This window comes from Pleurodeles waltl, chromosome 11, assembly GCF_031143425.1.
Source record: "Pleurodeles waltl isolate 20211129_DDA chromosome 11, aPleWal1.hap1.20221129, whole genome shotgun sequence".
Lineage (NCBI taxonomy): Eukaryota > Metazoa > Chordata > Amphibia > Caudata > Salamandridae > Pleurodeles > Pleurodeles waltl.
In genome coordinates this window covers 434,781,877-434,808,974 of record NC_090450.1, presented here as the reverse complement: position 1 = coordinate 434,808,974, position 27,098 = coordinate 434,781,877, and positions in this window count along the sequence as shown.

Below are 27,098 nucleotides of genomic sequence, written 5' to 3'. Positions count from 1 at the left end.
ACTACTAGAACACAAGCATTTCCCTTTTAAAGGTAATGCCAAGTAAAGGTGAACACTAACTATGACCTCAACCACGACCAAATCAACATAAGTGGCAACTGTAAAGGAAGCTTTTTTGGCTCAATAACAAGACACATGTGTCTCCAAGATCCAAACAACTGACATCATGTCTCTGGGCTGTGAACTTACCCTCCAAGTGCAGGAGCTGTTTTGAAAAATCTTGGGTACTTCTGACAGTATAGGCATTATTTTCGATTGAACAATAGGGTCCTCATTACGAGTTTCTTATAACATTCTGACCCTGTGTAAATTCCTGTTCATGCATGGGTCGGAATTACTAGTTTGAAGGTTTTTAACTTTAACACATCCAGTAATTATTGGATGAGTTAAATAACTCACCCTTTGTTAAAATTTGGGCAGGTCAAACCTGGCGAAATTTAACAGGGGAAACCATGTAGTATTTGCTTTAGCATGCAGATTTGTGTTTAACACCAAAATCCACATGTTATTGCTCTTGAACTCATAATAGGTGTAATTTATCCCACCTGATAAATGATGTATCCCGTGACATTGTTATTTCATTGTGCGATAAATAACGCGTTTGGTCATAATCAGGCCCATTGAGTGCACATAGACTTTCAGAGAAGAAGGAATCTTATACCTGATGTTGTCATAAGAATTCATTTTTGTCAGTAAAAAAATGTATCTTCCAGTCCTCATGGACAGAGGAAAAAATCCACTTTGAAGGAGATTAAATGCTTTTCATTCAAGGCATATCAGCATATGACCAGCCATGTAAAAAGAGTTCAAATCTGTTACAGGATAAATGAGAGAGGAAAGAAATTCCCTCCCGTGGGGATTCCCCCTTGGAATGTTTTTTCTTTTAAGAACAAATGTCACAAAGCATATACATCAGAGGAAGGTGACAATCAACCTCAATCTATAAAAGAAACCAGACTCCAAGAATGTGGAAGGTACATCCACAGTTATGGATAAGAGCACGTATTGGCAGATCCAGCAAACCCCAGAGCACCCCAGAGTTGAAAAAACAGCGATTTGTGTCCATGTTTTCATCTGTAACTTTTTCTAACTATAGCAGATTTTCAAAAGCATTATATAGTTACGTCTGCTGGACTCTTCTGGTTGCGGGGATATATAAGGCTTGAAGGTTTACCAAGAACCCGAGGTACCCAGAGCCAGTAACTGAGCTGCACCTTGCAATTGTTTTTCATTGTGTTTTGGGTATACAGCAATTCATTTGGTAAAACATAAAAAAAGAAAAATAGGTATCAATGAAACCTATGTATTTGCGAAACGGGCACAAGATATGGAGTATATAAGCAGTGGTATTTGCACATCTCTGAATTTGTGGGTACACAGACTAGCATTTCAATTAGAGTGTATTTCTCAAAATGACTTCTTTCTTACACACTGTCTTACATTTGGAAGGTGCAAATGCAGAGACAGACAATGGTAAGAACACTTGCTTAGCTATTCTATCTCCCTCCTATCGTGGGCACCGGAGATAGCTTAGTTTTTAGCTTGCGGACCTGTTGCCCTTTTTACCTCGTCCCCTTTGACGTATTTATTAAGCTCTGTTTTATTCTATTTCATTATTTATTTCCTTTTCTCACTGTTTGCAGGTGCGTGCATTTTAGAGAAATGTTTCATTTTCCTAATCACTGTCATTCTGGGAAAACGTCATTATCAGTGATGTACATGAGTAATGTCATCACGCTCCTTTTGTTTTAAATTGACAAGAACAGAATCTGAACATGTCAGGTACTTGTCATGTAATTGCCAACACAAGTTTGTGCACACAATCTTATTTTTAGGTACATATTCGCATCAGGATTCCTGCACACACAATAACATGTGCCTATAAAAACACCTCACAAGACCAAGGTCATTAGAGGAGGTTCCACCAGGATACACCATCTAGTCTCCAAGCTACTTTGCAGCAAATCTCAGTCTTCCATCCCTACAATTCCTGATTCGCAGACTAAGGGACCGATCTCATCACAAGGTAACAGGATTGAGGGCATCTCTCATGGACACTACTGGCAGATTAGGCTTATCATGCTCAGCTCTCGATTATAGTAGGGTTTAGTCCTTATTACTAGTGACTGCATATTTTATAGCATTGTAATATGTTGGGAGGATTTATATTTACCACTTTTATCCTAACCACTCTGCTTCTGTTACTTTTTATTGTCATAATCATTGCAGCACAAGCATTTTATTGTAGATTGGAGTCTTTTCAATAAATCTATTGAAAACTGTCCTGCATCTTCTTCATTGCCTGTGTGTGTGTGTAAGAGACTTATTTCTAACAAGAGAAAAGGGGTAAGATTTGTTACACCACAACTTCCCTGAGAGGTCTTCATAGTCCACGTGTTAGGCTGACAGAAATCGCCTTTACTACTTAGGATTTGGGTGAGGAACTGCTAGAGTACGAGGAGGTTTGGGCCAACAGCTTCTAACTGGAGTAGGAGTGACTCAGTCATTTAGGAACAGAAGGGTTGCCGCCCCTAATCCAGCAGTCTCGCTGAGAGTTGAGAGTCATTCACAACATGGCACCACCAACAGTGATGTTTAGGCACTAATTTACGAATCACCCTGAGTACCTCTGTCTCACACACAGCAGGTACCCTAATACCATTTTACGGAGATGCCCGTGGTCTTAGAGGCAATCCTCCTCATAAAATAGGAAGTGTCTATCTAAACTGTAGGTTGTTCAATCTTAAACTTTTTAAAGGATTTCTCCCCATTTGGTGTTCCGTTCTCTGTTACCTATTACTAAACATGGCGATCACCATAAATATTCCGGAGAACTGCAGGTAAGCTTTAACACAGTATTTCCTATCCATGGCATAACAGATGAGGGCGGGAAGTAACATTTGTTGTAGAAGCAAATGGATATTGCCAAGCAGAAAGAATTTTGTCTTGGGTCACGTTTTCTGAAACAAATCCAAATACATGTCTTTCACACATACAGAGTAGCCAACATACCACAGCAGTACTAAGCGTATCAACACTTATGAATACCACTTTCTTATCAAGATCACCAAAACTGGTTTAATGGTGCCCTCCAACATGTAATACAACCTGTGAGATTAGGTCCTCTAAGTAATGATGGACCAACATGACTTATGTTTGCCACATACACATCGCATCCTGGTGTATATGCTATGCAGGTAGCTGATGTACGCACACTTTACAATGAGCTAGCAGCAAGTTTGCAGATGAACGGTGCAGTTCGTTATGCAAACTTTGAACACCACCCTAGCAAGGGCTGAACCAGCTGCTCACCAATTGGCAGTTACAGGCATTAATCCACAAACAGTCCACTCAATCATGAGTAAATCACCCACAAAGCGGGAGAAGATTCTGTTCTAGATAGGACAAAAAACAAATCAGGTGGAAGCAGTGTTTCCCCATACGGGACCCGAAGACAAGCAATGAATTCTCACAATGTGCTTGCCATTCAGAATGGTTCTCTCAGTAGAAGACTGTGCCATTGGAGGTACAGTCTTAGCCGCAATTTATACTACCACACATGGTACTCCAACACTCACTAATTTACCAGAAGTGTTGAAACAAAGTCAAAATTAACATGGGACTGCCCCAGCCCTAGACTTGTGGATGAAACTGATGTGCAACTATGACACAGTCTCCTCAATTATTCTCAGTAACATTAAAGGGGAAGCAGCTGCTTTTGAAAATCACCAGCGGCTCCGGGAGGTTTCTCAACAAGAACAGGAGTGCAAGCTATCAAAAATGTTTTCCAAAACCTATACATATATAGGACGGGGTAGTTTAGGGGCTAGACCAACAAAGCCACATATACAAAATACTAGCTCTAATGAAGGTACTAAACTAGCACAAGAGGGTTCTGGAAATGCTGGGAAAAAAAAATAAAAAAAATAAAGACAAAAGAAGTCAGAGAGCTGATTCTCCGAATACAGAGACCTCTGAAAGGAGATACAATCTCTGTAATAGAGAAACATTTAAAACGCCAATACCAATATACTGATACATGTCCCTCTTGTTCCTTTCAGGACACACGGGATAAATGGGGTGAGAGAGTAGGTCAATCAGAGCAACCTCACTGACTACATGAAGACGAAGAAGGTCTCACAGCGATCCACAAACAAAAAGGAGGACAAATCTCCTCAACAAAAGCAACAATTTAAAAATAATGAGGGGCAGCGATCTCTATTAAACGTGCCAGCAACACTGTAGGCACTAAACATCAATACTCAGCTGCTTGCACAGCGTTGAGTGGTGTGATGAGGGATGGTGTTTTTCACCCTCAGAATACCTACACCCAGACCCTAGGGGACTGCACAGCACAACTGGCACAGCTTAAGGCTCTTATCTTAGCACTGGAACATACAGATCCAGAAGGGGGCGTGGCCGAGATCTGGATCATGGCGGCCGCCTAATGTTCCAGCTACGGAGGGGCCGGCAACAAAACTCCTCGTAGGAGCGCCAGCCTGGGCTGCCCGAGCGCGGAGCTGGAGTGCCGAGCGGCGTACTGGTGAGCGGCGTGGCTGGGCCCCCGCGGCGGACCCGGGAGGAGACCTGCGGCCCTCCTCTCCCTCGGAGCCACGGCCTCGTGTGCGAAGGCGCGCCGCGGCTGTAGCAGGTTGAGCGGCACGCGTGGAGCGGCGCCTGCGGCCGACCCCAGCGGGCAGGCGGCGGGACCCGGTGTGCCGGTGGGGCGCTGTGGGTCCTGCTTGGACCTCCCCCCGGCAGGCGTCACCGGCAGTTTCAATTAAAACTGGAGTATCGGGCGCGGCCCTCTCCTCACAGGGGCCTGCCCGAGGACATCGACTTGGGCTCAGGAGAGCCACCGGAGTACTGCGGCAGTGGAGCGGCCGGCGTGCCCTCCAATGGGGATCACCCGGGGAGCCACTGGGAGGGGTACGTGACCCCCTAGCCCACGCCTCAGGAGAGGCGCTGCCACTATGGAATCCTTAACAGTTGGAAAACGGTGGGACCACGGACCTCCCGATCATCCTGGGGCACCACCGGACATCAAAAGAGGACAGCGCGCAGGAGCGCAAGAGCGACCAGGGGCACGGGGGAACCCTTGGCGAGAAGGTGGGTGCCCCGTGCGGGGGCGGCTGGGCCCCGACTGAGGCGAGCGCTTGGATCCGGCTGGTGGGGCGAGCACCATTAGTGGGAGTTGGCGGAGGTGCCGGTGCGTCCGCGGGTGGGGGTTGGCGGCGACCGGCCGCTGTGGAGCCCCCTCCCCCTGATTCTGAGCGCCGAGCACGGCTGGAGGAGCGACTGGAGCCTGGCTAACGGCGTCCGCGTTTGGAAATCAAAGCTGCGGAAAACTAAACGAGGGTGCATCTTCAACGACGAATCAATCAGTACCACACGGCCCGATTACCTAATCCCCCGAGGTGCGCCCCCCTGTTGGACTGATGCCCCCCAAGGGCCGACACATGTGCAGAGCCATGGACACCCTGACCCTGCCCGGGGATGGCGAAACAGACCAATTGGGCCAGCCACACAGCAAAGTTCAAGACACACTAGACAAGATACTGGGGGCCATGGAGGACACAAAAACAACATTGCAACAAGACATCAATCAAGTTGCGATCGAGGTGGGACTCTTGAGAGCTGAACACCATAAACTGGCTGACAGAGTCAAGGAAACGGAAACTACGCTGGCAGACGTTGCACCGAGGCAGAAGGACATGGCGGCGGAAGTAACCTCCCTGACTGGCAGAGTTGCAAGACTTGAACAGCGTGCCGAGGACGCGGAGGTGAGAAATAGGAGGAACAACGTACGCATAGTGGGCCTCCCCGAGGGGACCGAAGGGGCGAACATGGTGGAATTCCTGGAGAAATGGATGAACACGGTGGTCGCGCCTGGATGTCTGACTCCCTACTTCATGTTAGAACGTGCCCACTGCGTACCGTCAAGACCTCTCGCTCCTGGCAGACCTCCCCGTGCTGTAATCGCTAAACTCCTGCACTGCAAGGACAGAGATATTCTCATGCAGAAAGCCAGAGAGATGGGCCCGTTCAAAGTAGCAAATGGGGAAGTGACACTATTCCCGGACTTCACCCTGGAGGTCCAGAACAGGCGTGCCTCATACCTAGTGGTTAAAAGAGTATTATGAGATGAGGGGATCCAGTACTCACTCTTATACCCTGCAAGGCTGAGAGTGATCGTGGGGGGAAAGACCACATTCTTCCAGTCCCCGGAAGAGGCTTGGGACTGGCTCGAGAATCGTGGAACCCAAACAGAGCGACCTGTGCAGGGGAACCCTGGAGCTAGCGGGTCCCGCCGTGCCCCGAGGGGAAGGGGGTCCAGAGATCGTCCACGGTTGGCACCAACGAGAACGCAGAGAGAAACGAGCAAAAGGGCGGCCCTGGAAGCGGCGGCCCGAGTGGGGGTGAGGTGTCCCCTCGCGGGGGCTCTGAAGCTGAATCCGACGACACAATGGTGTCTTCTGCCGGGGACTCGGGGAGCCCGTCTGGTGCACCGAGGGTGACCCCATAAACAGCCGTCGAGCTCGGATAGCTCCGCCGCGCGGCGTCGCCTGGAGACCTGGCACGCCGAACGAACAAAAGGCCCCTCCGGACCTGGCCGCTTCCCCCCTGACTGTATCTATCGCCCGTCTGGCTAGGCTGGCGAGCACTGCAGTTATGTGTTTGGTAAAGTTGCATTATTGCATAGTTTTTTGGGCTTCCTATAGTACCGGAGGTGCCCTGGGGTTGGGGAGTTGGGGTTTGCAGTTACGAGTTAAATCAGCAGCAGAGGTAGCGAGCACTGATCACAATACAGGAACGAGCACAGGAGGGGGTCAATTAGTATCCCGGGCGCACCAGGCCCCCAATTCTCAGTCCCTAAGAGTAGGATGGCAGACTACAATTTCATAACCTGGAATGTCAGGGGGATGGGCACTCCGGCCAAGAGACACAGAATACTATCATTCCTAAAGAGAAGGGGGGTGCAAATAGCAATGCTACAGGAAACCCACCTGGCTCCGGGGGAAGGAGAGAAGCTGAGACGGAGGTGGAGAGGGCAAGTGTTTGCAACGGAGTATTCAGCTTACGCAAGGGGCGCACTGATATGGATAAGAGCGGGAGTCCCCCTGGCTATAGAAACCTCAAGTATAGATAAGGAGGGCAGGTTTGTGATACTTGAAGGGAAACTACATGGGACTCCATTAGTTTTGAGTTGCATCTATGCCCCTAATCAAGACCAGGTTTCATTTATGACGGGCCTATCACGACTCCTTACTCGCCTGCACACAGGGGAGGTTCTGGTAGGAGGGGATTTTAACGCAGTACTAGATATAGACATGGATAGGTCCACCCCGCCACTACTGGGTGCAATATCAATCAAGATAGCACAGAGCCTGGCCGAATGGCTGAACGCATGGGGATTAGTGGATGTTTGGCGGGTACAGCACCCGACCGCCAGGGACTACTCGTATTACTCGGGCCTCCACCAGGTGCATACCTGAATTGACAGGGTGGCCTGCACTTCGGGTCTGGCTCAAGGTGTCACACACTCCGAAACCTTGCCCGTACAATTTCGGATCACAATCCACTGCTGTTGACCCTGAGGGTGACACAGGACAGACCACCCATACCAACGTGGAGGCTGGCCCCCGCAGCGCTTGAGGATCAGGCGTACAGAGAGGTGTTGCGTAGCCACCTGTCAGAACACATCGAAATTAACAAGGGGTCCACCCCCTCGAGAGCAGTGAAGTGTGAGACACTCAGGGGCATATTTATACTCCGTTTGCGCAGAAATTGCGTCGTTTTTTTTGACGCAATTTCAACGCAAAACTAACTCCATATTTATACTTTGGCGTTAGACGCGTCTAGCGCCAAAGTCCATGGAGTTAGCGTCATTTTTTAGCGTGGACACCTACTTTGCGTTAATTATATGCAAGGTAGGCGTTCCCGTCTAAAAAATCAACTCCGAGGCATGTGCGTGGGATTTATACTCCCGGACAAAAATCACGCCTGGGAGTGGACGGGTCAAAACAAATGACGTATGGCCGCTTTTGCGCCGTTTTTTTAGCGCCTGCAAAAGGCAGGCGTTAAGGGACCTGTGGGCTCTGAAGGAGCCCACAGGTGCCCCCCCATGCCTCCAGGGACACCCCCTGTCACCCTTGCCCACCCCAGGAGGACACCCAAGGCTGGAGGGACCCATCCCAGGGACATTAAGGTAAGTTCAGGTAAGTTTTTTTTTTTTTTTTTTTTGGCATAGGGGGGCCTGATTTGTGCCCCCCTACATGCCACTATGCCCAATGACCATGCCCAGGGGACAGAAGTCCCCTGGGCATGGCCATTGGGCAAGGGGGCATGACTCCTGTCTTTGCTAAGACAGGAGTCATTTCTATGGGGGTTGGGAGTGAAAAAAAATGGCGCAAATCAGGTTGAGGCGCAAAAATTGCCTCAACCTGACTTGCCCCATTTCTTGACGCCCAAGCCCCATATCCCCCTACGCCAGCGCTGCCTGGTGTACGTGTTTTTTTTTAACGCACGCCAGACGGCGCCGCCGGCTAACGCCGGCTAACGTCATTCAATAAATACGGCGCCCGCATGGCGCTTCAGAATGGCGTTAGCCGGCGCTAATTTTTTTGACGCAAAACTGCGTTGGCGCAGTTTTGCGTCAAAAAGTATAAATATGGGCCTCAAGGTGGTAACGAGGGGCTTCTGCCTCGGACAGTCAGCGGGGGTGAGGAAAACGCTAGAAAGGGAGCTCACTGCCCTAGAGAAAGTCATACACGAGGGGGAGCTAAGACAGGGCCTTACAGCACAAGGGGACGAAGAATATAGCCGTGCCTGCAGGGAACACTCCCAGACAGAAGAGAGGCTCAGATGCCATAATACGCAAAAATACCTGGCATCCCTACAATCAGAGGAGGGGAGATCGGGTAAACTCCTTGCATGGTTGGTGCGCCCGGGAGGGGAGAGCAAACCCATTACAAGCGTATTAGACAGAGAGGGAAGTAGCAGAGATAACCCAGGCCTCATTAATGACGCATTCAGAGATTATTATACGCACCTATATTGGAGACCCTGCAACCTGGACCCAGCGACATTTGACAGTTACTTGCGGCAGTCTCCGCTCCAGGGTCTGAGTCTGGAGGACAGGGACGGCCTAGGGGGTGCGGTGACTGCGGAGGAGATCAATGATGCCATTGCACAGCTGGCCCCTGGTACAGACGGTCTCCCCATGGATTTTTACAAAACATATAAATCATTGCTGGTTCCCGGCTTGGCGGGGATGTACGCGGAAGCAGTACAGTGTGGAGTGCTGCCAGGCACCCTGCGAGAGGCACATGTAGTGCCACTCCCTAAGACTACCAACAAGGAAGTCTCGGTGGCTGACTTCCGCCCGCTCTCAATGCTGAACAGCGACTTTAAGATCCTCAGCAGGATCCTAGCCAACCGACTACTTCCCCATATGCCCACGTTGATATATGCTGACCAAAATGGCTTCATCCCTGGTCGCAGCACCTCCTTGAACCTTAGACGTGTCTTCTCCATCTTGCACATGCCCAAAGAGTTGATACCTCCGACAGCACTCCTGCTGGCGGTGGACTTCGAGAAGGCATTTGATTCAATTAGGTGGGACTACCTGAGGTCGGTGATGTTAAAAATGGGCCTGGGGGAGAACTGGGTTAGGTGGGTGGACCTGCTATACTCGTCCCCACTGGCTAGAGTGAAGACGGGCGGAACAGTTTCCAATGCGTACCTGGTGTTCCGCGGAACTAGACAGGGGTGCCCCCTCTCTCCGCTGCTGTTTGCCCTGGCGATTGAGCCCATTGCAGCCCGGTTGCGGGAGGAGGGGGCGGGCAAGGGGGTGGTTTGGGGACCAACTGAGCACATTGTCTCCCTGTACGCTGACGGCATACTAATTTACCTTAAAGACGGTACTAGTGGCCTCCCTTTGGCCCTAAAGGTCTTGGAGGACTTCGGTGAAGTCTCCGGACTGCACCTAAACCGTGGCAAAACATATGTGTTTCCCTTGACCCCTGGCTGCGTGCGCCCAGCGACATGCCCGCTAGACGTGAATTGGGCTCTGCGGACCTTCAAGTACCTGGGTATTCAGATAGTCCATGAGTTGGGAGATCTCAGGGAGGGCAATCTGGGCAGGGCGCTTCGATCCCTGAGGTCCTCGGTTGGGTTCTGGCGCTCTCTGAAGTTATCAGTGATGACCAGAGTGGCGCTATCCAAAATGATAATGCTTCCCTGACTCCTCTACTACTTTGTCAACTTACCGCTGCTGATCCCCCCAGCATGGTTCTGAGAACTGAACACGCTGCTAAGAGAACTAATTTGGGATGATGGTCGTAGGCGTACTGCACTTGCGACCCTCTGCAGACCGACCCATATGGGAGGCCTGGGTGTCCCCGATTTTGAGGCTTATTTCCTGGCATCCCAATTGCAGTGGGTGCCCGGCTGGCTGACGGGCGGTGGACTCATGGACCTTTGTACAGACCAGGGTTTAATGGAAGTGGCATGGATTGTGGCACGCATGGCAGGCAGGAAGATCGCACTACCTGGGAGCAACACAATGACAAGGGTCGCATTGGCGTGCTGGAAGAGGTGTACGAAAAGAGTAGGAGTGGGCCCCCCATACTCACCGGCATTACCGCTCTCGGCACTGGCACTAGTATCTGGGGGGGGGGCGGACTGGGGAGTCTAGGGCTTGGGTCATGGACAAGAGCAGGGATTGAGACGGTGGGTGGGCTGTTTGAGTGGGGAGTACTGAAGGGATTCCCAGACCTCTTTGAAGTGGGTGTTCCTCGGGGTCAGTTCCTGCTATTCGGGAAGCTGGTTCACACTCTGAAGGACCACTGGTCCACGATCAATGCGGAACCCACAGTCCACGGGGTACTGCACCTCCTACTGACATTGGGGGAGGAACCTCACCTGATAGCCCAAATTTACCAGGCCCAGGTCCAAGCTGTATTAGACCCTTTGCAAACCTTGAGAAAGCGGTGGGGAGGCACGGTCGGGCGGGAACTATCAGACTCAGAATGGAACAGGGCACTGGCTTACCCCCGGCTGATATCTCATAACATGCGGTTAAGATACATCCAATACAATTACTTACACAGGACGTACCTCACTCAACACCGACTCTTCCGAATATACGGGGGGCCCCCAGGGCATGCCCGAGATGTAGAGGGGGAGATGCGGACTTTGATCATATGGTGTGGGGTGCCCAGTGCTCCAGGATGGTTGGAGGGAGGCCCTGACTGCCCTGTCTCAGTTGCTCGGAGTAGAGTTGCAGCCCACTCCTGACCTGTGCTTGTTGGGCCTCAGGCCGCATGTGTTAAAGGGGAAAGTTAGAGGGAGTTTTCTGGACTTGGCTCTGGCCCTTTATAAAAGACTGATCTCAAGGGGCTGGAAGGCCTCAGCCCACCCCCCGCTGGCTGACTGGAAAAGGGACATTGCGAAATGGTCTAGGACTGAACTGCAGGTTCTGAAGGCTGAGGAGGCCAGGGGCATTCGACAAGCTCCTATTGCCCCGGCCTGGGAAGACCTAGGGCCTGATTCTAACTTTGGAGGACGGTGTTAAACCGTCCCAAAAGTGGCGGATATACCACCTACCGTATTACGAGTCCATTATATCCTATGGAACTCGTAATACGGTAGGTGGTATATCCGCCACTTTTGGGACGGTTTAACACCGTCCTCCAAAGTTAGAATCAGGCCCCTAGTGTCGAACTAGGATGTGCTATCCAAAAGAGCAGCAATCAACGTAGTAGGAGTGGGAGAGAGCAGGCACACTCTAGGAGGGGGTCTCGAGGAGGAAGCTCCCCAGCCGGTGCATTAAGATGCCCGAACTGACACATGGTCTATATACTGGAACACGACAAAGAGACGAAAGGGTCGCCATCTGTCACAATCCCATAGGAGATGGGGGCGAAGAGAGTGGACGGCTCCCCCCTCGATAAACTGCCCACGCAATGCTGTAAAGTTGACCTTTTGGTTAGTTTATACACCCTTTCCCCTCTTCCCCCCTCTTTTCCTTTCCTTGTTCATTTTTTTTCCTTTCCTTCTTTCTCCTACTCCTCCTCTTTTATCCCTCTGTTCCTATTTACCTCATGTCTTCTCCTCCAAATTATAGCATGGAATGGATTTAAGCTTGTTACCTATGGGAACGACACAAAACAGTACTAAGGAACAGTCGTGAACGCTGCGCTGGATGTTAATAAGATTGGATTATGTAAATCAGATCATGACGAAGTGCAGGGGTCCCCAGACACAGCCCCATCACGCATTTCACTGCCCAAATTTGAGACAGTGAAATGTGCGACAGGTGGTGCTGCACCCGCTGCACATCAAAATTGCCACCGGCTCTATTATGAGCCGGCTTCCATGTTGATGTGACTTTTCCACTGGGCCAGCGGACGGAAAAACGCTGGTTCCGTCCACTGGCCCAGCGAAAATGTCAAAATAGGGTGCCACCAATACCGCCAGCACTGGTGGTATTGTGGCATCCGTGGCTTCGGCGGTCTTTTTTCAAGACCGCCAAAGTCATAATGAGGGCCTATGTATCTCTCATGAATGTTTCTAAATTGTTTTAATATACGTTTTTAAACATGCTTTTAGATTTTAGGTTAGAGCATTTGGTTCTCGGGCTCTTGCACCCTCGCTTGGCATGATTGCTTAGCACCCTTGTTTCGGCAATGGGGAGGGTGTAGAAGAGACTCAGTCACCTACAAACAAAAGGGTTACCACCCCTAACTGTCGAGAGGCAAGAGCCATTCACGACACCCCAAGAATCCCAATAAAAATAGTACCTCATTTGTGTGGGTAGGCCTAGAGCCCACAACTAGAAACAACCCAAAACGAAACATGGACAAATCAAATTTTTCCACTGAAAACTGACCCTTTTTTGGCAACGTGCCTAGCTGTGTGCTTCACCCCTAGCTCAGCCAGCACCTAGGGAAACCTACCAAAACTGTACATTTTTGAAAATTAGATACCTAGGGGAATCAAGGAAGGGGTGACTTTCTCCTTGTTCTCTCACACAGAATCCCTTGCAAACTTCATCATTTGCCTAAAAAAACACGTTTATCACATTTCTGGGAAGGAAAGTTCTAGAATCTGAGGGTAGCCACAAACCTCCTTCCACCCTGCATTCAGCCAATTCTCCCAAATAAATGGTACCTCACTTGTGTGGTTAGGCCTAGTGCCCGCAACAGGAAACGTCACAAACCGCAACATGGACACATCACATTTTTCCTACTGAAAATGGACCCTTTTTTGCAACGTGGCTAGGTGTGCATTTTGGGCCTTAGTACAGCTGGCACCAAGGAAAACCTAGCAAACCTGTACAGTTTTGAAAACTAGACACCTAGGGGAATCCAGGAAGAGGTGATTTGTTTGGCACTCGCCACATTCTGTTACCCAAAACCCCTTGCAAACCTCACGTTTTGTCTAGAAAAAAACATTTTACTCATGTTTCTGTGATGGGAAGTTCTAGAATCTGAGGGAAGTCCACAAATGTCCTTCCACCCAGCATTCCCTCAAGTCTTCAACAAAAATGGTACCTCACTTGTGTGGGTAGGCCTAGAGCCTGAGATAGGAAATGGCCCAAAAACCAACGTGGACCCAACACATTTCTCCACTGAAAACTGACCCTCTTTTTTTCAATGTGCCTAGCTGTCGATTTACTGGCTCTAGCTCAGCCAGCATCTTGGGAAACCTAGCAAACCTGTACATTTTTGAAAACTAAACACTTGGGGGAATCCAGGATGGGATGACTTGTGTTACTCTCACCAGGTTCTCTTACCCAGAACCCTTGCAAACCTCAAAATTTGTCTAAAAAATAACATTTTCCTCACATTTCTGTGATGGAAAGCTTTAGAATCTGAGGGGAGCAACACATTTCCTGCTACTCGGCATTCTCCTTGGTCTACCTATAAAAATGATACCTCACTTGTGTGGGTGGGCCAAGTGCCTGCAACAGGGAGGGGCCAACAACATGTAGAGTTTGAGGGGGAACTAAAGCGGGTCCGAAAGGGCAGGTTTTTGTAATACGTTTTTAGGCTGACTCTGCTTTAGGCACCCACACAAGTGAGGTATCATTTTTTATCAGGAGACTGAGGAGAACGCTGGTTGGTAGGAAATTTGTAGTTTATTTCTGGTTGTGAAATGCAGGGAAAATGTGTGATTTTAGTCACATTTTGAGGTTTGCAGGGCATTGTGGGTAAGAAAACTTATTGGGATCCACGAGAAGCACACCACCCAGTAGTCCCCGGGGTATCTAGCTTGTGAACACATCTAGAGTTCGTAGATTTTCCCTTAACAAGAAGCGAGCATGCTGCCAAGTCTTTTACTGCTCTGATGTCCCAAACACTCAAATTGTGAAAAAAAACATCCTTAGGTTTTGTTAAAAAGACCCCTCAACCACCATCCTAGTTGGTGGCATGCTTCATCATTGGGGCCCTACACGAGACACCTGGCTCATCAGGGGTGTGCTTCGACGCCTGATTACAATGAAGCAGGTTTTTTCATGAGTTGAATTGCCAACTGAGAGAAGTGCAGTAAATGTGTCCTGTGGTTACCCACCAGTATGGCATATTTTTTATCATAGTAACCTTGGACAAAGGTTAAAAATAGTGATTTTCCTAATTTGAGTGTTTAAGACATCACAGAAGAAAGAGACTTAGTAGCGTGCTCGCTTCTTGTAATTGTTGAGAGCAATTTGGGAAGGTGAGCATACTCTCTCTCCTCCCTCTCTTTATTGACACACTCACCTCATGGTTGGATGTGACACGAGGGTAAGTGAAGAGTCAGAACGTGAAATTTTATTAACACAAGATTTCACAGAAATGAAATGCACTGTTAATAATTGCAAGGTCAAAAAACGGAACCAATGACTCACAACTAGTGAGCTGTTAAGCTGCATCAAGGCACCAACTGCTTTACAGTCCATTCACACACCTTTCATACATGACACACAAGACCATTCACGCCGCCAGCCACAGGCCCAGCACATTACAACCAGTGGCGGGTGACACAATTTAAAAGTAGTGGGGCTGTGGAGGGGAAAGGGGAGTGCACAGGGGAGGGGAGGGGGAAGTTAATAATAATTTAAAAAATACAAAACACTTACCTGGCACTGCCAGCAGCCTCGTAGCTCCTCTGCTTCCTGGTCCCAGCAGCCCGGGGGACAGCTTCCGAGTCACCCTATGCAATCCCTGCCCTGCTCTCATGCTATTACCAAGAATGAGAGCAGGGCGGGGATTGGCCTGAGCGGGCTGGTTTACCACTTGATAAGGCACAGGGAGTCTGTGCTGTTTCTCCAAATCAACTTTCAAATACAGTTGGGTTTCGAGAAACCTAAGTGCACAGGTCTGTTTAGCCAGCCTAACATGGCTGGCCAAACTGACATGCACACTTAAGTGCTCTCCACTCGACTCCTCCTCCTCCGTCCCATGGCCCAGCCCTGCCCCTTCTCGCACACGCTGGCTCAGCCAGCAGCTGAAAAATAAAACGATAATAAAATATCATTTTATTCTTCAGCTGCTGGCTCTGAGCCAGTGGAGAGATGCTCCTCTGCCATTATGGAGGTTCCACTGCTGAATTCAACACTCACATCAACAGACAGCAACATACAAGATCCCATCACTTTTATACGCCCACATTCCTGATAGAAATAACACCGACTGACTGTGTGTGGACTGGTGTTTGGGTAGCAGTGTGTGTAATGACCAGCAGCAAGTCACTACTCACCCACTGCCAGCCAAATGCTGGCTCACACACACTGAAGGCCAAGCGCCAATCGATGATCACCACCAGCCAAGAGTCAGACCATGCACACCCTCAACCAAGCGCAAGTCCACACACACCGGCAGCCAGGTACCAGTCTGCGCACACCACCACATTTGTTTTAACAAAAAAGAAAACACAAACCAATTGCAAGTAAATACCCAACTACAAACACAACAGCTCTAACTAAATATATCACACTAATGCCAACCGTGAAACTGAACAAAAAATATAAAATGATACAGACCAGGCAGTTCACTTTTACGCTCACGGTTGCTCCCAAAAACTGTTTTGCATGTGGTATAATCTAAAACTTGCAGCCACACACAGCCAAGGCGTAGAAGTGCACTCAGGGCAGTCCATACAACTCTCCTTCTGCACGCCTCTTCGCATACAGACTACATCTCTTACAGGGATTGTTTTTTTGGGCAGGGGGAGAATGTAATCAGCAAAGTGGTGATCTTTCAATCTAGTCACATCCTCCACTTGCCTGTTCTACTACAACAAGGCTGCCTATCCCAGGCCCCTGAAACTGAACAAATATCATCTTTGACTCTGGAGAACAATCCTTGAACACAACAAAGGCATTAAAGGTTGCTAAATGGCATCAATAGATAGCCAACTTCTTATACCAAATGTTGGCCTTACGAACAGAAATGTAAGGCTCCAACCTCTGATCTACTCTATCTACACCACCCATGTGCTTATTGTAGAATAAAATGCACATAGGTTTGCACACTTCAGCAACCTGATCCCAAACAATCACAGGTGAAGTACTTTTATCATGGATCGTAGTCAGCAAGTAGACAACCCTCCTGTCTGCAAATTTCCCAGCTAGCAGTTCATCACTATTCAAGGCACTGAAATGTCCCCTCTCAAGTTTTTTTTTTTACAAGCAAGCTCCTTTGGATACCTTTTATGGTTAGAACGGACTGTGCCACAGGCAACAGTGTCCTCTTTCAAAAATTCCCTGCACAACTGCAAACCAGGTTTAGAGGTTATCCACGTATTAATGATGATCTTTGTTAAAAAGTCCTCTACAAACTTCCCACACAATTTTCTCACTAACTCCGAAAGACAACCTGGGGGTCAATAGTGGAATGCCTACCAGTGAACACCCAGAAATTATAGACATAACCTGTACTACTCGCACACAATATATACATCTTAATTCTATAACGTGCCCTCTCACTAGGAATGTACTGCTTAAGAAACCAAACGGGCCTTGAACAGCAACAGAGACTCATCCACAGCTATTTATTTTCTTGGAAAATATATCTCTGATAATCAAACTACAAAGTGAACAAGGACAGGCCGAATCTTAAAAGCCGGTCACAATCAGGGTGATCTTCTGGCAACAGTAAAGCATTATCAACAATATGCATCATCCGAAACAGAAGCAAATACCGATCAAGACTTATGATTGCAGGAAATATGGCCATTGTCATCAAGGGACTGGTAGACCTATATGAAGACAGTGACGGCTTCCTTATCAAGCCCATCAAAAAAGTCAAACGCAAGAACTTCTCCAACTCATCCAGATTTGTGGGAGTCCACTGGGTAGCACTAGCACGGGGCTTAAGTCTGGCACTGTTGTACCTCAAAAACTGTTCAACATACAAGTTAGTCTGTTCAGCAGTCTCACCCAAAAATACATTGTTCATAATCAACTGAAAGAAATGTGTAGGCAAAAAGTTTTCAGTATTCACTCTACACCCTGCAAAGCCATTAAAGGCAGGCAATGCCAGCTGTACCATGTGTGGGGCAACCCAGAGCTCAGCTCTTCCAACAGGAAGCCTTTCAACCCCAGGCAGCAATCAGATGTGTCTTGCTGCACTATCGGCACATCAGTGCCCTCCTCTAAAACTTCCTCCGCAGTGAGAGTGGCTTCATCATCAGATAATTCCTCTCAGACAGAGAATTCAATGCCAGAATCTTGCACTTCGTCCTCTGCGGCAGAGTCATAATCGTGGTCAGAGGACAATTCAAAAAGCACATCAACAACCTGCGGAACAGTAATCCTGCAGCTAGCCATAATCCTTACTAATAACTAGTAATTACTAGTAACTTGACAAATTAGTGAGCAACAACCAACACTGTGTAAAATAAGTAAAAAACTAAATGAGGCTTTATCACAAAGAACTTATATACTCAAAAACGACACCTGTCACTTGCCAGAGACAGCTAGACCCATCAGCACCTATTCTGCACAGACTCAGCAAGCACCAATGATATCTCACTAAAAAAGAAAAAAAAACAACATTACACATAAGACAACATAATACAGATTGTGCACAAATCCAATTAAAATTTCACACACAATAAAACATAAGCTAAATATGCTGCTATTGTTACACCATTTACAAAAAAACTCATTCATGCATGGCAATGATAAGCATTTGGTGTAAACAGAACAAAAAGATTTTTCTTACCAAGCACAAACAGCTACCAGACTGCAGATCCAACAGTGCCAAAAAATGCAAGCAGGAGTCAAAGCAAAATAAATCAAAAGCTTTGCACTAAAATAAAAAGGATAAGTAAAACATTACAATCACAAATGCAAATGATGACAATAAATAAAACAGCTAACATGATAAAGCACTATGACCATCCAAATGCCAGCCACATTCATCACCAGCCAGAAGCCAGTCAACCCACACCATCAGCCAGACGCCAGTTCACACACCGCCAGCCAAATGCCAGTACACACACAGCCAGCTAAATGCCAGTACACGCAGATCGTCAGCTGAACTCCAGTAGACACACAGAAACTTTCCCTGGTGTCTAGTGGTTTTCTGCCCCCCTTGGGGACAAATGGGCCTAAAAATATGGGCAATCTACCCCAAAGGAGGGGGGGCAGAAACAACCAAAATAAATGCCCCCAAAAAAGGGAGAGACCCAGGCCAAAGGGGTCCAACAGATATGTAGATAATTAGGATCCCTAATGTCTAATGGCTTTCTGCCATTGGGGGGAGATGGGCCTAAAAGCATGCCGGACTGCCCCCCAAGGGGAGCAGAAATGGCCAAAATAAATGCCCCAAATAAGGGGAGCGACTGTTGCCAAAGACGTCGCTCCCTGCTATGCAAATAATAATATTCCTGGTGTCTAGTGATTTTCTGTCCCCCCCCCCCCTTGGGGGCAAATCAGACTAAAAATATGCCCAATCTGCCCACAAGAGTGGCAAAAACAGACAAAATAATTGCCCCCTAGAGGGGAGTGACCCTTGCCCAAGGGGCTACTCTCCAAGAATGCAAAAATACACAACATAAGATAATCCCTGGTGTCTAGTAGATTAGCCCAAAAAAAGGTTGATCTTTCCCCAAGGGGGCAGAAACAGCCAGAACACTTGCTTCCAAAGGGGAGCGAAACTTGCTGTGGGGGCTGCTCCCCACAACAACAATCTGGCTCAAAGAAGAAATCCCTGGTGTCTAGTGTTCATTTCTGCAGCACAAACGCGGTCCCATGCGTAATGGTGCAGCAGGACGGCACAGCAAAGAGTCATCGGGAAAAAGGAAAATCCTTTCCTTTCCCCTGTTGCCCATTTGCTGGCTCAAAACCCTCGCTAGAGGAAAAGATTTAACTTTTTCCTCCCTGAATTGGAAGCAAATGGTCTCCAGCGCAGTCCCGGCGGTTTTTGATGATGTTGGGGATGGGGGAGCGGTAAGGAGTGGCAGTGGAAGCACTTCCGCTGCCACCCCTGGTTGCAGGGAGCTGAAGAGCGGCCAACCCCGTGGATGGGTGCCAGGAGAGCCAGGAGCTGTCCAACCCACATGCCCACTGTGTTGTCGGATGTCTCCCAGCTGTCCGATGCACCAAAGGAGTTAAAGGGTTGGGACCCAGTACTAACCCTTGCTATTTCTTCCCCGACAATACAAGAAAGTTTTTTTCTATGGCAGTGATTTGTAGTGCCCTGGCCTGGATGGTAGTCCTGATGCTGCCCTAACCTTTTTGAGGTACTTCCCAGCTTTAAATATAAAGGTATACTCACTACATATCTGATTATTGATGACTTGGTAGTTTTCTCATTTTTTATGATTACGACCAACAGCACTTGGTTAGAGACTAAACAAGCCTTAAGGAGTAGGAACTAACCAGTTGACATAATTGAACAATTTGATTTTGATTTGATGCAATTAATAACTAATGTTTTGGAATCAACATTTAGGGGGTCATTCTGACTTTGGCGGGCGGCGGACGCCGCCCGCCAAAGTAACCCCGTCGAAAGACCGCGGGGGTCATTTTGACTTTCCCGCTGGGCCGGCGGGCGACCGCCAAAAGGGCGCCCGCCGGTCCAGCGGGAAAGACCCTGCAGCAATGAAGCCGGCTCCGAATGGAGCCGGCGGAGTTGCAGGGGTGCGACGGGTGCAGTTGCACCCATCGCGATTTTCACTGTCTGCAAAGCAGACAGTGAAAATCTTTATGGGGCCCTGTTAGGGGGCCCCACGACACCCGTTCCCGCCATCCTGTTTCTGGCTGTGAAAACCGCCAGAAACAGGCTGGCGGGAAGGGGGTCGGAATCCCCATGGCGGCGCTGATTCTCCGGGCCAGGGGAAATCCGGCGGGAAACCGCCGGATCCCCTTTTCTGACCGCGGCTTTACCGCCGCGGTCAGAATGGCCCTGGAAGCACCGCCAGCCTGTTGGCGGTGCTTCCGTGTCCCTCCACCCTGGCGGTCCATGACCGCCAGGGTTGGAATGAGGGCCTTAGTGTCACTATGATGTCTGTATTGCAGGAAAGTACCATCTTCCTTGGAATGTTACCCCCATTTTTACCTGTATGTCAGTATGTTTTTTCCTGTCTCACTGGGTTCCTGCTGGTCAGGACCCCTGTGCTCATAATTTAAGGCCTAACGTGTATGCCTGTGTAGTGCCTAACTGTGTCACTGATGCTCTGCTAATTAGAACCTGAGTGCTTATGCTCTCTCTGCTTTTCAATTTGTCACTGTAGGCCAGTGACTTCATTTACCAATTTCAATTGGCACACTGGACCCCCCCTTATAAGTCCTTAGTATATGGTACCTGGGTGTCCAGGGCATTGGGGTTCCAGGAGATTCATATGGGCTGCAGCATTTCTTTTGCCACCTGTAGGAAGCTGAAACAAACCCTTACACAGGACACCCTCCCAGTGCGTTCAACATTGTTTTCTTGCCGGGGGAGAACATGGCGGCCGGCGGAGGGGCCGGAAGCGGAGGGCACAGCAGGGCTCGTAGCACAGAATGCGCGGAACGCGCTGAATGCCATTTTTGAGTTATAGCCGCTTACCGGGGGGTTGGAGGAGGCGACGTGACTGGTCTTTTGATTAAGGAATGGTTCTTTTTTCGCTTTGAAGGTGGCAGGGGCACGGAGCAGTTACACTCTGAAGCGGGCGGTCCCCCTGCTGAGAGCTGCCTGGGAGATGTTCAGAGGAAGGGAAGCAGAAGTAAGGATTCCTTTCCAGGGGAGGTGTGGCAGAGTCAGCACCAGCTGCATTGACAAAGGCAGAGGAAAAGACTTAGAAGATGGTGAGAAGGTGTTTTTCACTGTCAGGGCTGCAAGAAGTAAGCAAGAACGCCGAAGGTGTGTAGGAGGCTCTTTTTGCTCTATAAATATTACACTACAAGTAAGGAATAGCGTTATTTCTTCGGTATTTCAAAATCCCATGGTGGATAAGGCAGAGGGGGTGGCTCGGAGCCGGGCCAGAAGAGGTGAAGGGAAGATAGGAGTTATGGGTGGCAGAGGTGGGGCAGCCTACTCCCTGCGAAGTGCGAAGGCGATGATAAAGCGGATAGAAGTGGAGTCCGGCGTGAACTTTCAGAAGCAGACTGTGGGGGCGAGTAAGGAAGAGCAAATCAATAGTTTAGGTAAGAGGAAAGGTACTCTAAGTAACTTAGGTTCCGCTTCAAAGAGGAAATTAAAGGTCACCCTCTCATTAAGGACTTATTTTAGGGTGTTACCCGGAACCCCAAAAATGTCAAGTGCGCAAGGGGCAGAGGCAGGCCAGCCCTTGCTACGAAGGTGGGAAATATCTACCTCAATAGTTAATGGGGACTCGATGCAACAAGATATCTCTGGAACTCGCTTTGGTTGATGACGGATTTACTGGAGGAGGACGGGGGTTCAGTCAAGCCGACATACAGGCTGGAGGGGAACTTACTGTTACAGATATGTTGACGGCCCTAGCCATGGAATTGAAGGACGGTTTTAAAATGTCTAAAGCTAATCAGGAGGAGATTAGGAATTTGTGTGAAGATCTTGGCAAAAAAATAGACGATTTGGCAGGGCGGACAGCTGCCCTGGAGGAAGAGGTTGGTGACTTGAGGGCTGTTGTAGAGGAAAATAAAGAGCAGATAAGAGGTCTGAAATCAGGAGAAGCAGGGATGTTGACCAAGCTGGAATCCTTGGAAAATAATCAAAGGAGAAATAACGAGGTTTCTTAGAGTCTCCGAGGGATTGGAGGGAGATGATTTGAAGGGTTTGGTGGTAAAATTAATAACCCAGGAAATAAAATTTGATGGCGCTGGAGTCGATATTGCAAAGGATATTCAAAGGGTACATAGGGTCCCCACAAAAATGCCCCCCAACAGGGATAGGCCAAGGAAAATCTTGGTCTACTTTCTTACATATGGGCTTAAGGAACGCATTTTGGAGAAGGCATTAAAGAAGAAGTCACTCTTGGTGAATGGTGCTCCATTTGAGGTTAGGTTGGAACTTGCTTCTATTACTCTAAATAAGCTGGGGAAGAGAATCGATATATTGAGAAGGCTTGGGGCTATGGCTCAATTAAGGTTCCCGGCATCCCTAAGAGTAATGGCAAATAATAAGATGTATAATTTCAATGATTGCAATGATGTTGATGACCTGGTTAAGAAATTAGAGCAAGGTTCTGGAGTAGTATTGGCCTCCTCCTCTAACATCGGTTAGTTGGTTATGGTGATATGAGGCTCTGAGCCCTGCATGATGACCCTTCATAGGCGGTAAACGCCGGTCTATGAAGATAGGGAGGGTTCTCCTGGGGTTGTGAGGATGGGGGAGGGATGGGGTTGATGGGGAGCATTAGGTGGAATGTAGCATAGGGAATAAGGGAAAAAAGGGCCTGGGTGATGTGTTGGATAGAGAGGAAGGTGAGGAAATTCAAGGTCTAATAGGGGAGGGGGATTATTTGAGGGTGTATGTCGAGAACTGATTTGAAGGTCCTGTCCTGGAAAGTTAATGGCCTCCGGGTGAAGAGCAGACAAAAGAGGATGGTACAATATTTGAAGGATGCTCAGTGTGACGTACTGATCTTGCAGGAAACCCATCTGTCTATGGAAGAGTGTGTGGAAGTCTTTCAACCATGTAGATGGGTGCAGAAGATAGCTAGTTCTAATTTTACGGGGGTAGTAAGGGGGTAGCCATCATAATAAAAAAACATGCTAATATATCTTTGGTCGAGGGTCCGGTGCATAAGTCTGGAAAATGGGTGGTGGGGAGATTAACGGTGTATGATTTTGCATTTACTCTAGTGGGGTATTACGGTTCGAATCGGGATGATATAGCACCGTTGAGAGAGCTCTCACTCGTTTTGCTCCAATATTGGGACCATATTATATGGGTGGGGTCTTCAATGTAGTGTTGAATTATGAGTTGGATAGGTCCTCAAGGAGTAGGTCAAGAATTAACGAGAAAATGCATGCCCAGGTTCGATTAATGATGTCACAATTTGGCTTATATGATGTTTGGAGAGAAAGGCACGGGCGTGAAAGAGGCTATACTTATAACAACAAAAAATATAGACATCAATCTAGGATTGATTATTTTCTAATTGATGAAAGTTTGAAAAAAGCTGTGGAAGACGTTTTACATATTGGGGCACATCTCTCGGATCATTCGGCTGTGACTTTGATGCTTGTTGGTTTGGGGATAAAAGAGAGAGAAGGTGGACTCTGGACAGAACGTTGTTATTGGAAGATGAGGTTGTAGCAGAATTACTGAGAGGGACTGAAGAATTTTTTGATCTTAATAAAGGGTCAGCCTCGCTTGCGATAGTATGGGATGCGTTCAAACCATTTTTGAAGGGGGAGCTGATAAGTGTAGCTGCAGATAGAAGGAAAAAGTACTGCAAAGAAATAAGTAGGCTAGAAAACGTGATTCGGCAGGTTGAGCAGAGATTGGCAGCTATGGATTTGGAGGAGGATGAAGTTATTCAGTTATGTAAACAAGATCAAGAGGCTCGCTTGGATTTAGCAGCAGTTATAGATAATCGGATCAGAATGAGATGTGAGGCCAACAGGGTGTCTCATTTTGAGTATGGTGAGAACAGCAGCAAACTGTTGGCCTGGAAGATAAAAACTGGTATAGTTAGGAACTGGGTGGGAGAAATTTGGGATGGACTTTCGGGGGAGGTTAGGAAGAGCAAGAAAGAGGTGGAAGATGCCTTCTTAAATTTTTTTAAGGAATTATACACTGAAGATTTAGATGTTTCAGCAGATTTGGTGAATGGATGGTTAGAGGGATTGGATTTGGCATCTCTAAGTGAGGAGGAGAATAAGGTGATAAATGAACCAATCGATGTGGTATAGCTTGAGCAGGTGATAAATGCGGGTAAATCAGGTAAGGCGGCAGGTCCTGATGGGCTGCCCGCCGAAGTATATAGAATCTTGGGTAGTAGCATTATGTTTTTTTTTTAAGAACTTTTTAATAATATCCTTGTGACTGATGGGAGACCCCCCCCCCCTTGGAAGGAAGCTATTATTACTATAATTTTCAAACCAGGGAAGGATCCTAGGTATTGGGACGACATATGCAGGATTTGACACATGGGTTGGTAGCCTCGGTCGATTTGGCCACTACATGTCACTCCCATTTAGCAGTTGTGATGATCGATGCAACCAAAGCTTTTGATAGAGTCAACTGGGATTATTTAAAGACGGTATGTGAAGGTTATAATCTTGGGGGACACTTTATTAGGACGTTACAGAAAATTTATCTTGATCCCTGTGCAAGAATTTTGGTTAATGGTGATCTTACTTCCTCGTTTAAGATAGGAAGGGGTACACAGCAGTGGTGTCCATTATCCCCGCTTCTGTTTGACTTGTATATTGAGCCACTTGCTACTAGAATTAGGAATGGTCAGCGAATTCTCCCCTTTGTGAGTGGGAATTTTTCTATCAAAGTGTCCTTGAATGCAGATGATCTGATGATTTATACTTCTAATTTAACCCAGACTAATTTGGTATTGGAAGAGCTGATGAGAGATTTTGGGAGTATTTCAGGCTATGCAGTCAATAATCGAAAGACGGAGGTGATGGTTTGGAATATGGAAGTAGGTAGTTCTGTAATTAAGAAGGAGGAGTTTAAATACTTAGGGATCACCATAACACAGGATATAAATAAACCAGCAGAAACACATTTTAGGAAGGTTATGTGGGAGGTGGATATCTTATTGAAGAGATGGTTAAATCTACCTTTAACTATTATTTGGCGGGTTAATTTAATTAAGATGGTGATTGTTCCCAAGTTCACATTTATCTTCAATTCGATTCCATATTCAGCAAGGACTCTTTAAGGAAATTGCAAGGAGAAATTAGCAGTTTCATTTGGGCATCTAAAGGTGTACGCATTTCTTGGAAAAAATTGAGGAGGAGGAAAGAAAAAGGAGGGTTGGCTGTGCCAGATATGCAATACTATGCGTGGGCCTTTTTTTTAAGAATGCGAGGGAGACCTTTAGTTACTCGTGTCGGTCTGAGCTGGGGCAGGCTCTGATTACAATGGCAGAGGATAATGGGTTACAGACAAGTTTTATGTATAAGTTCGGTGATTCCACGTATTTAAAGAAAATTAGATTTAAGGTGTTACAAGATCTAGCAAGGATGTGGTACGCGATCAGAAGAACCACAAAACAATCGTATTATAGTGATAAGGCCCCGATTTGGGATTCTCCAGTGTCACCGGAGTTGACTAAGGATGCATTGGCAACCCCTCTAAAATCTGCAGGCTTGTTATATTGGGGACCACTTTGTTATAATGGAGGGGTTAGATCATTTGAAAACCTGAATGGGGAGGTAGGGGGTAACTTGTCTAAATTCAAGTACCCTCAGATTACCAGCTGGGCAAAGGATTTAAAAGTGAAGTTGGGAGGCACAAATGAGTTGGAAGATCAGTGGCTCCTGGATATCCCATTGAAGAAGGAGGTGGCCAGATGGTACTGGCTATTTATGGATATCGTGGACGGGGATTTCAATTTACCAGTGGAGCTATGGGGAGAGTGCTTGCCGGAGCACCAGCACAAAGACTTATGGCAAGTATCTACTACACTTTTGTACAATATTGTCAAGCCTGCTGCGTTAAGGAGGAATAATTTTTTTTCGATTCACAGAGTTTTCTGGACACCGACAAAGCTTTGTAGAATGGATCAGGACAATATGGTCAGATGCAGGAAGTGTGAGACCCTGGTGGTAGATGACGTCCATATGTTCCTGGAATGTCCCAAGCTCAGCAAATTTTGGGTAAAGGTTGGTGATGCTATTAGTGAAATACTCTGTATAAAACTCAAGGTAAGCACCTCACTTGTGTGTTTTGGATGTTTGACAGGACCCCAGCGGATAAGTAGGGATGGCTCTAAGTTGTTGTTTTATATGATGCTTGTGGCAAGGAGAGCGATTTGTAAAAAATTGATTGATGCCTCACCCCCAACGTTTATGGATTGGAAAGATGCTTTGATGTATAATTTAAAGCTGGACACGATTAAGATTTGTAAAAAAAATAGATTCTGGAATCAATTGAAGCAGTGGTGTGGCTTGGGAGAGGTTGGGTGAGGATAAGGGAACACATTTGGATTCGGCATGGTCCAATGATTAAACTTGCCTCCAACAGACTAGCACTGGCGGTCGTTGGCAAGTGGAGTGGGTATAGCGTGGTCATACTTCCGGGCAGGTAAAGGTCTGGCGGAGTTGGGCAGTGTTTGATCATAGTACACTCTGCTGTATTGACCCCCCGCCTTATATCCTCTCGTGGTGAGGAAGGATTGTATGAAAATGAGGACCAAGTAAAAACAAAAAACAAAAAAAAAAACCTTACACAGGACTGCCACTGCAGCCTGCGTGGAATAGGGCACACAATATTTCACAGCCATTTTCACTGCACTTAAGTAACTTATAAGTCACCTAAGTGTCTAACCTTCACTTGCTGAAGGTTAGGTTCAAGGTTACTAAGTGTGAGGTCACCCTTGTACTAGCAAAGGTGCCCCCACATAGATCAGGGCCATTTCCCCAGACTTTGTGAGTGCGGGGACGCCATTACACATGTGCACTACATATAGGTCAACACCTATATGTAGCTTCACAAAGGTAACTCTGAATA